Source organism: Ctenocephalides felis, unplaced genomic scaffold, assembly GCF_003426905.1.
Source record: "Ctenocephalides felis isolate EL2017-DRISC unplaced genomic scaffold, ASM342690v1 CF-g0.4_SCAFFOLD_01886, whole genome shotgun sequence".
In the NCBI taxonomy this organism is placed as follows: Eukaryota; Metazoa; Arthropoda; class Insecta; order Siphonaptera; family Pulicidae; genus Ctenocephalides; species Ctenocephalides felis.
In genome coordinates this window covers 180,339,597-180,350,330 of record NW_020538040.1, presented here as the reverse complement: position 1 = coordinate 180,350,330, position 10,734 = coordinate 180,339,597, and the positions used below count along the sequence as shown (strand labels likewise).

Below are 10,734 nucleotides of genomic sequence, written 5' to 3'. Positions count from 1 at the left end.
TTTTTGGAAGTGTGTATTTTGACGACGTTTTATTTTTTTTTATTTCTGCCTAGTAAGGCATTCAGTAATTTTGGAAACAAATGTATAAATAATATTTTAAAATGTGGTATATAGTCATTATAAGTTTGAAAATAGATGAGACAAAGTTACAGAAAAGTAATAATAAGTCTACAATGCAAGTTAATTTGCTAAATCTAAAAGGTTGTTCTAACTACACTCGAATACAATGCATTTTTAGAACACAAAGTAAAATAAAATAGTTAAATAACTAGTGGTGCATGGTCTTAAAACAAACTGCTGAATTTAATTTTTTTTAAGTTCAAAAAAATTTGAATTTTGAACGGTTGAACATTATAAATCTTGTCAGGGAAAATTTTGTGCTTAATATTAAAATCTCTATAAAATATCTGATGATTTGATATGTATATGTATAATGATCATTTTTGACCACCAAATAGTAATTTTTTTTATCTCTTTTCATGGTTCTCGGAAACTGCTAGACGTACCTTCTCGAAAATTTAGTCAATTATTTATTCCGCCAATGCATGTGAAATATTTCTTGAATCATTCAAATCGGGCGCTCCGTTCTCTCAAACACTGAATTGCCATTTTTTGCACTTATCTTCTAAACGGCTGGATCTGTTTTTGCCAAAAACAAATCAACACGTCTCTGTAAATAAAAATCAAATGATTTTTGAATCATGCAAATCGTTTGATCCGATCTCAAAATCGTGGACGAAAAATTGTATGTATACACACATACATGTAAATGTTCAGAAGACTTTGAAACGGAAAGATATGCAAAAATTTTCATGTTAGATTATTTTGCTATTACTATAACTTACTTTACGGTAAGTTAAAAATTGTATCCATACATAAATACACTCACACATACACACTTACACACATGCATCAATTTTCTAAATTATGCCAAAATGTTTAAAAAATCTCGAAACGTAAAGATATGCAAGAATTTTCATTTTAGATTATTTTGGTATTACTATAACTTACCCTATGGTAAGTTAATGAATTATATTTATTTAATATAATAACAAATATTATTAGTTGGTTCAAAGGTATTAATTGGAAGATACATTTATTAGTTTTTAGAGAACGTGAAGCTTTATTTTCGAAATAAACAGTTAAAAATCTTATCTAAATAGCTGACACTTTCAATTCTTATTGATTAAGATTATTTTTTACACTTGAAAATGCCACTTTCAACTAGTTAGTAAAAAAATACCATTGCCCCTTATAATATTAATATTTTTTCAAAATATTTTATTTGGCCTCGCTTACTCTTTGAGCATTTTGCCACCCACAACATTTTATTTATTTACATTCCATATTATTTTTTCATATCATATTCAATCTTATATATCCTATTCTATAATTTTATTCTTAATTTTTTTTTCTCCTTAAATTTTTTTCAATAATTTTCTTGAATTTTGATTTCTTCATTATCTCTTTTCAATTATTGCTCTTTCATTTAAAATTTCTGATTCTATTCAACTCCTATCTTTCTGATATTTTATTTCTTCATTTTTCTTTTAATCTCAGAAAGTTCTAATATTTTTTTTACTCGTATTACAACTCAGCTATTCGAATTCTATAATTTCTATTCTTACTCTTAATTTTTATTCGATTTCTACTTAACAAATCCAATGCTATTTAATTTCAAATACAATAAATTCTAACAATTGTAAGTCAATGACAGGTTTCGATTCACAGATCGCTGTCGTGTGAGTCGAACACGCTATTAAGTGAGCTATGCTTGCCACTATAATAATCTTGTAAGTGACTAAATATCAAAAATTCACATCATCGGTAGAATACGTAGACTAATTCATGTAGTAGTCATTAAAATTATCTATTTTACAGCAATATGATAAACACTGTAAGATTATTACAAATTCTAAATCCCACTATATATTTTTAGCAATAGTGTTTCCTTTTACCTTTCTTCCTAGTATCGCTGAAGTGACATCTCCGCGAAGTTTGAAGATTTTTCTCGCGGAAACAATACAGAAGAAGCCGCGGTCACGTACCGAACACGGTTGACCCGACGCGCTCGCGAGCTGCCGCATAGGGCAGCGACGTTCAACGTGAAACGTCCGAGGGGAAAATTTATGAGCTTTATCCCGAATCGCGTCGAGGAAGAAATATTCATATCAGTATTTTCTTTCAAATAATATATCTATTTTGCAATCGTAACACATACGAAATGCTGCTTAGAACTGCGAACGATAAATGCGGGAAATATATTTTCAGGGGTGCTAAAATTAGACAGAGAAAAGTATTTTCTTTCTTGAAACGTTTATCATAACTTGCATACTAAACTTGCTGATTTTGCTCAACATGGCTTTTATTTATTTATTTATTTATTTATTTATTCATGAGCAACCCATATTGTTGATTACAACAATAATAGATATTATTTCAGGCTCTTGTCAAGCTTATTCATAATTAATAGTAATTTTATAATAATCATAGTAGCTGCACGAATTTGGCTTCCGAAAAAAAGAGCCGAAAAAAAGCATTCGAACATTAAATACAATGTCCATCATCAAGTTCATCATATTAAAGTCTATTTGAGCACCAGTCAAGCTCAAAATTCTTGCACAAGGTTGAAAGTTAGACTCATTTAAAACCGTAAAAATTTAAATTAATAAAATAGCAATAAAAAATATGGTTGTACAAGCGATCAAATGGTCAGACTACATAGAGAAAGGATAAGGATTATGCAAGAAAATAGTTATTGAAATCAAATTGAGAAAATTCAGTAATGTCATAAAAAACTAATTCTTTAAAAAGTTTAACTAGGGAAGCATGAAATTTTTTGCTGTCTAAGTTTCGGATGTTGAGTGGAAGTTTATTCATAAGCTGAATACCTAGACCGTCGATCGTATTGAAAGAGCTGGCTAATTTATATGTGCGCGCCTTAATAAGTTTGTGTCTAGTGTTGTAGTTTGAGGAGGACAAAGCCATATCAAAAAGTTTCGAATTGTTTTTGATGAAAGATAATGTTACCAGCAGAAAAATGCATGGGACAGTTAGAATATTGTGTTTTTTAAATATGGGTCTGCAAGAAATTGCCAAGTTATTAAACATTCTTAGGGGTAGCTTTTTTACTAATTTAATTATTCATTAATCACACAAAAATCAATACTTTTGAAAACCTCTACGTTTTTCTCTAGCTAATGCACATGCACAATAAGTATTATTGTATAGGTTTAAATTTGAGCTGAAACTTTCCGTACCGTAATTTAAAATTCTTAAAAGCTTTAAATTTTGTTGATAATTTCGAACCCTAAACTTTGCGGTCTAAGCGTTTAACATTATAAATCTCCGAAACGGTTCGACCTGTCTTGGCCAAAAACTAATCATAATGTCTTCTTATCAATAGGAATCGATTGTTTTTGAATCATTCATATCGGTTGATCCGTGTTCTCGAAACGTCGACGAAACATTGTATTCGCACATACATACTACACACTCACACACATACATCCATTTTTTCTAAAGTATGTCAAAATGTTTTGTTTCAAAACTTTGAAACGTAAAGATATACAAAAATTTTCATTGCGATTTTTTGCGATTACTATTACTTATCCTACGAAAAGTTAGTAACATCCTCCAATATTATTATTAATTTTTCAAAAAAAAAAGACAAAATCCACGTTGTGTAGGCTGTTATAAATATCTTAAAATTTGATTATGTTTTTTTTTTCAAAAATTATAATATAAGTAAGTAGTCTAAGTTTTATACGCATGACGAGTATGCTCGTCAATATACACTATTCTGTTTCACTTATTTTATTTTCCCGGGTATATTTATTAATCATTGTTAAGTGAGCTTAAATTTATTAATCTGTGCTTTATATTTAGTATTCAGTCCACAGTCTTTTTGCTTCATTTATGGTTAGCGTTTTCAAAAACCTAGAAAACCCTGAATTTTATTCGCAGCTTCAGTTAAAATGCATTGTATATTACGTGCATATGAAGTCAAATGTCATAAAATAAATATCAAAAAATTCATACACGTTATAGTTAAAACGGGAACCGGTTTAAAATACATTTGGGACTAGATCACGTTGCAGAGTTTTATTTTCCTCCAGTTCTTTCAGAGTGCTTGGTTATTCATAAACTTTTTCCGTACGTGCTTTGAATTGTGTACACGGCATTGTGTAATTCCATATATAATCCGCATAACATGGCACGCCTGGATGTAGACGTTATTCATAATTCGGTATGAGTATTCTGTTTGTAATTGCCTTTTTCCTTTGCCGCCGTATAGTAACTTCTTGTCTCCACGCATCTGATGGAAACTCGTCATATTTATAACCTCTGAGATTGTTATCATTAATCTCTTACTTTATATAATCCACGAAAAATTAGTCGCGCTGAGCCATTTGCAATTCCATGAGACGTTTTCAGGCCCTCACTAAGTTTTGTAACTCATTAAAAATGAAATAAAAACAATCAATGGATAAATACTTAGTGCTTTATATTTATGATAATAAGAAAAAAAACTTTGTGAGGTATTCGAAAGAAGCAATCATTCAATTGGTAAAAGTTTTCGATAGGTCAGGAGTTATGACGCTTGAGCCCAGAATATTAATCACAAGAGAGCACAGTGTTAAACGCGGCTTTTCAATTAGGCGGTCAGAATTGTATTTATAGCACGCATATGCTGCATGCTAAAGATTCCAACGACATCAGAGATGAATTAGAAAAGAATATATATTTGAAGAAAAGTATTTAACAAAAATAGACTGTGATACAAAAGTATAAAACTGTATTGAAATCTAATACTTTTAGAAACTACAAAAATGTCATGACAAATTATTATTTTGTGTCTATTCATCTCAAGGCCAACTCGTGTTACCACATCACTCCCTTTCAACACTTTTCTACACTGGTGACCCAATACGACGCGATAACTAAAACTAAACTCAGCTAAACTAAACTAAATTCAATAACTACAGATTAGTTAAATTCAATTGACCGATCTCCTGGTCGTCTTTCTAATTGGGATATTGCAGCAGTCCAAAAAGCTATTTTCGCAAAGAATCATATTGCCATCTATATTTCCAAGTAAAAACCGATGTCTCTACGGCTTGACATCAAGCTGTTCAAGGCGGGTATCGAACTTGGAATCTCTAATTCCAATCCCATAGCTCTAACCACTAATTCACTGGGAAATACGCGTCACCCTATATGCTGAATGTTTTTGTGAATCACGAGTTGGATAATTTTCAAGGATTAAAATTTTCCTTGAATGTGCGTTTCTAAATTCTACAATCACAAACTAAAATGAAGCTACACATAAAACATACCAACAAAAATGATTTTTATATGATTTAAAGCGATATAAATCAAGCAATTGCTATGGGAATTAGATGCGCAATTTAAAAACCCATTTTATTCTTATAACCGTAGCTGTCTTTATTCACAGTAAATGGAGTGTTTAAATATATAACGGTGGGCCATAATTTATCTTCGAGAGAGGCATTTAATTATTCATCGATCAACACCTTGAGATACACACAGACTGTTTTATGCACGTGCGAGCAGCACGGCACCGAGTAAGACAAATGAAGAGTATATGTATTTGAAACACTTCAGGGAGCCCGGGTCTGATATGAACTGAAAATTGAGAATCCATCTCGCCAGACATATCGGCGATAAAAATGAACAGAGTTACTTGAACGAGTCCAGTCACAATATAAATAAAGATCTGTTTTTTAACATGACAAAATTGAGCTACAGGAAAACTTCTCGTAACTTTGTATCCAAAGAATTTTAACCCTCCCTCGACATAGCTGGCGGTGAGCGTGGAATATCTTCTCGTCCCGATGTTGCTGCAAACGCTTCTAGGAAAATATTTATACTCTTTTCGAGCGCAGTGCACTTGTTCGAATAGTGATATATGGCAAGATGCCGACCTTATAAACAGCACCGACACCTTGTTGGCTAAACCAATCGCGCCCGCACGATGCACATCTCATTCTGCGTACAAATAATGTGTGTGCATTCGGTGTTTTGTATCGGATAACAAGTGGGCGATACACCTTGGGACGAATATGCCTCCACATCGTGAATGCACCACACTTTCGCGCACCGGTACATGTTCACAGCGCATAATTATCGATCCTTATAATAACTTATCTCGAGAAAGAGAACGCGTTTAGAAGACGCGCCGCGGCCTTTAATGAAACGCAACGGACGCCATTTTTGTTGCAGCACGCCCCCGAGCTGAACTGCAACGATATGTAGAGCTTTTAGCATACGGCGCCCTGTCGACTTGTGAACGCAGAATGCGAATCGTCTCCTCCTGACTAGCCCAGGATCTACATTACGCGAGCCAGTGCAGCGCGACGGCTCAAGTACGCGCCAGCGGCAAACTCGACGGGCGGCGCGAGTGCCGAAGTCGAACCTACATAGACAAACCTACAATAGTTCAGATACCTCTATCACACACTTTTAATCGAATTTCTAAGATTTAGGACTTGCCGCAATGTTCATAATTTTTTCAGAAATCGTAAACTAGTGTTACCTTAAGAAAAATTTCTGGAACTTTCCGTACCGTTATTAAACAATCCAAAGCATAAAAATATTCAATAACTAGTGGGGCGCATAGCATCGTGCCTTAAGGCAAATTGCTGGAACTTACCATAACCGTACCAAAAATTATTACTTTTTTAAAAAGATTAACATTGTTGAAAAAAATTTACTTTGAACAAATGAGATTTTTGAGAAACTATAAATTTGACAAAAAATTACTTTTTTTTGAAAAAAATCTTTTTTTGAAAAAAAAATGTTTTCTTTATTTTGATATATTTTAGAAATTATGAACTTTTTTTCAAAGCAATCGTACTGCTTTAACTGCATAGAGACGAAATGTCAAAGCGCGTAAGCGCCGCGTCGCCGTCTAACGGATAAACATTGGTACGGAACCCATAGGAATGTAAACAAAATTTATACTTATTATTAAAATCTCTGTAAAAGATTTGATAATTTGATGTGCATATGTCTAATGATCATTTTTTACCCCGAAATGGCTTTTTTTTACTTTTTTCACTAGATCTCTGAAACCGCTAGACCTGCCTTCATGAAAATTTGATCAATTCTTCATCTTGTCAATGCAAGTAAAATGTTTTTCGAATTATTAAAATCGGACGCTCCGTTCTCTTAAAAAACGAGTTACCATTTTTGGCACTGTTTGCCCCGTATCTTCGAAATGGCTAAACCTGCCTTCGCCAAAAACTCAGCATGTCTCCTTATCAATACGAATCGAATGTTTTTTGAATTATTCAAATCGCTTCATCCGTGTTCCCAAAATCGTCGACGAAAATTTGTATCCGCACACACACACATACATCCATTTTTTCTAAGGTATGCCAAAATGTTCAGAAGGTTTTGAAACGTAAAGATATATAAACATTTTCATTTTCGATTTTTTTGCGATTACTATAACTTGCCCTACGGGAAGTTAATAATCCATAACAATTGATCAATGATTAATCTTATAAATTTAATCGTTTGTATTTTATAGATCTAATATAATATAAGTGCTAACATTTGGGCGACGATCTATGTATGTTTACCAGAAATGATAAGATAATGAATCTAATTGGAATGTATACTGTATCTTATTTTTATTATATAAACATTTTGAAACTGAATTGCAAAATTCAAAATATTTACTTCAACTATACAACAATCTCTTGATTTATTATGAAAATATTCGAAAATTTGAAAAAATAAAAAATTGAATTTTATTGAAAATATTGATTTTTTTTTCAAAATTTTGAAGCCGCTGAACCTATCTTGTCAGCACAAACAAGATGTTGTTTGAATCATTCTAATCGGATCATACTTCCTCTCAAAAACGCACTTTTTGCACTTTTTGCTCTATATCTTCAAAATAGCTGGACCTGCCTTTGCCAAATTTAATTAGCACGCTTCGTTGATACGAATCGAATGTTCGAATGGGTTGTTCCGTGCGCCCAAAATCGTTAACGAAATAGTGTATCTAAATATACATACACACACATCGATTTTTTCTAAGGTATTACAAAATATTCAGAAATCTGAACCATAAATATAATCAAAAATTTTATTTTTTTATTTTTTTGCGTTTCCCTACGGGAAGTTAATAAAAGTTTATCACTCTATACTTTTCTTCGACTGAATGTCACCAAATTCATAAAACATTCTTCATTTAAGTTTTCAAAGCATCTTCTAATAACAGATGTGAGATACCCCAAAATTATCTCTGTTACGTTTTACAAGGCACATCGCTCATGTGCGCGGATAATTAATTACAGATGTAAACACACATTATACACTATCATAACAAAATAATAACAATTATTAGCATACAAATATTACTATAATCCATCGAACGTTTTGTCCGATGTTAAAGTCAATAAATTTCGCGAGCGCGGCCAATATCAAGTTATGTGATGTTCTGATATTTACGCTGTAAGCGATCGAACGAAATCTTTAAGGGCGGTCCGACTCGTTCCGAGATTTTTCATCAAAATCATTTTCGAAGATGTCGATTTTCGATAAAACAAATACTGCATGATATGAAGATTTTTGCTGTAAAATTATATAATATGTTGTAATAAAATGTTGTCTTTGTTAAGATGATGGAACACATTATGTTTTTTTTCCTTGCGGTAAAAAATTCAATAACAATTAAAATTATTGTCGGCTATTATCAGAATAATTAAACTCAAACATTCATATCTGATTATTTTCTAAAAAAAATTATCATATAAACAACTGTAATGCGTCAAGAGATTAATAACATTTACCAGAATAACAGTAATTAGAAGTGTTTCAGTCGACTGAGGCGTGAAAACAATTTATACCTCATTAAATCCGCATAAAAATCTTGCACGATAAGCAAACACATCTAAACAAAGAAGAATTGTTTTTTTTCGTATTAACCAAGCAATAATTTAGTTTACTGTTAATGTATATAATGATACAGTCAAAACTGTTTCACACACGTACGACGTGCGCCGTTTGGACATTTCATTTAATGATAAAATCCTAGAGTAAAATGTATAACGATTAGAACTCCTTTTGAAAATGTTTTTATGTGTATAACAAATAATGATAACACGATACCGTAAAACTGCTGTTATCATGCAAACTTTTATGAACTACGATGTGTCAGAACATAATGTAAAGATAATAAAAAGTGTTTGGATGAGTATTACATTGCAAAGTAGATGGAGCGAATTGCAGCAGGGTGCTGATAAAGATACCATCATGCTTTTTTCGTGCAATCACTATTAAGATGTAAATAAAATAAATACTAAGAGCAGCAAGATTCTTAAAAGCAAACATACAGAAGATAACGCTGGGAAACTTTTCTTTAAGTGCACTTATATATACGCAAATTTTATTACCCACATAAAATTAAACAATGTCTGTCATATGAGTTTATAGTTTGACAATTTATGTTCGAAGTGAGAATATCCGATTTTCAACTTTCCGTGGTAACTTACAGCAATCGCAGAAAAATAGAAAATGAATATTTTTCCTTATCTTCACCTTTAAAAGCCTTCTGATAATTTTGGCATGCCTTAGAAAAAATTCATGTAAATGTGTGTGTATGTAGTAAGCATGTGTGTGTATTTGGAAACATTTTTTCGTCATTTTTTTGGGAGCGCGGATCAACTGAATTGAATGAATGGTTTTTGAATTATTGATACAAAAAATATTCGATTCGTATTGACGGAAAAACGTGCTGATAGGTTTTTGGCAAAGGCAGGTCCAGCCATTTCTGAAATACAGAGCAAAAAGTGCTTGAGAGAACGGAGCATCCGATTAGAATGATTCAAAAAACATTATACTCGTATTGACAGGGAGACGCGGTGATTAGTTTTTGGCAAAGGCATGTCTAGCCGTTTCAGAGATACGGAGCAAAATGCGCAAAAAATAGCAGTTTTTGAGAGAATGAAACATCCAATTAAAATGATTCAAAAAACATTTTGCTTGTGTTAATAGTGTGAAGAAATGACCAGTTCTTGGGGAAGGCAGGTCTAGGTATTCAAAATGTTTTAATTTTTGTTGAAATTTTCAAAAGAAAAAAAAAGTTATTTAAATTTCATTTTGTTTTAAATATTGAAAATGATTCGGATTTTAACCCTTCGCCCTCGAATTCAGTTTGGAGATGCGTATATCTGTCGGTAGAGCAACAGGAATACATAAAACGCCTGTTTTGGATGTATAAACAAGAGTTAGCAATTGTTTTGTAAACTTTAGATAAATCTAAATTCAAAAACACTTGTTTAGTGATATGTTTTTGTTTACAAGTTATGTTTCATAATTAATGTATGCTGTATGAATGCATGTATGAGAGCTGACATACGAGCGGAACTATAAATTTATTTATTTATTTATTTATTTATTTATTTATTTATTTATTCATAAGCAAGCCGTAATCAATAATAATAGATATTATTTCAGGCTCTTGTCAAGCTTATTCATAGTTAATATTAAAAGGATAGTAATTTTATAATAATCATAGTAGCCGCACGAATTTCGCTTCTGAAAAAAAAGAGCTGAAAAAAAGCATTCGAACATTAAATACAATGTTCATCATCAAGTTCATCATATTAAAGTCTATTTGACCACCAGTCAAGCTCAAAATTCTTGCACAAGGTTGAAAGTTATACTCATTTAAAACAACTCATTTAAAACATAAAA

The 10,734-nt window shown here is 31.9% G+C and overlaps 1 protein-coding gene across 2 annotated transcripts in view; it reads right to left on the bottom strand.

Annotated features, from left to right (window-relative positions):
* LOC113376914 (dentin sialophosphoprotein-like) overlaps positions 1-10,734 on the bottom strand; it is a 51,355-nt gene that overhangs the window by 20,577 nt on the left and 20,044 nt on the right. The window contains exon 1 of one of the 2 annotated variants that reach the window (XM_026617010.1): positions 507-634. The exons of the other annotated variant lie outside the window; for it this stretch is intronic. The gene's annotated coding sequence lies outside the window, so the exon portion shown is untranslated. Of the gene's footprint in view, positions 1-506; positions 635-10,734 lie in introns of those variants that run through there. 2 annotated transcript variants of the gene reach the window in all.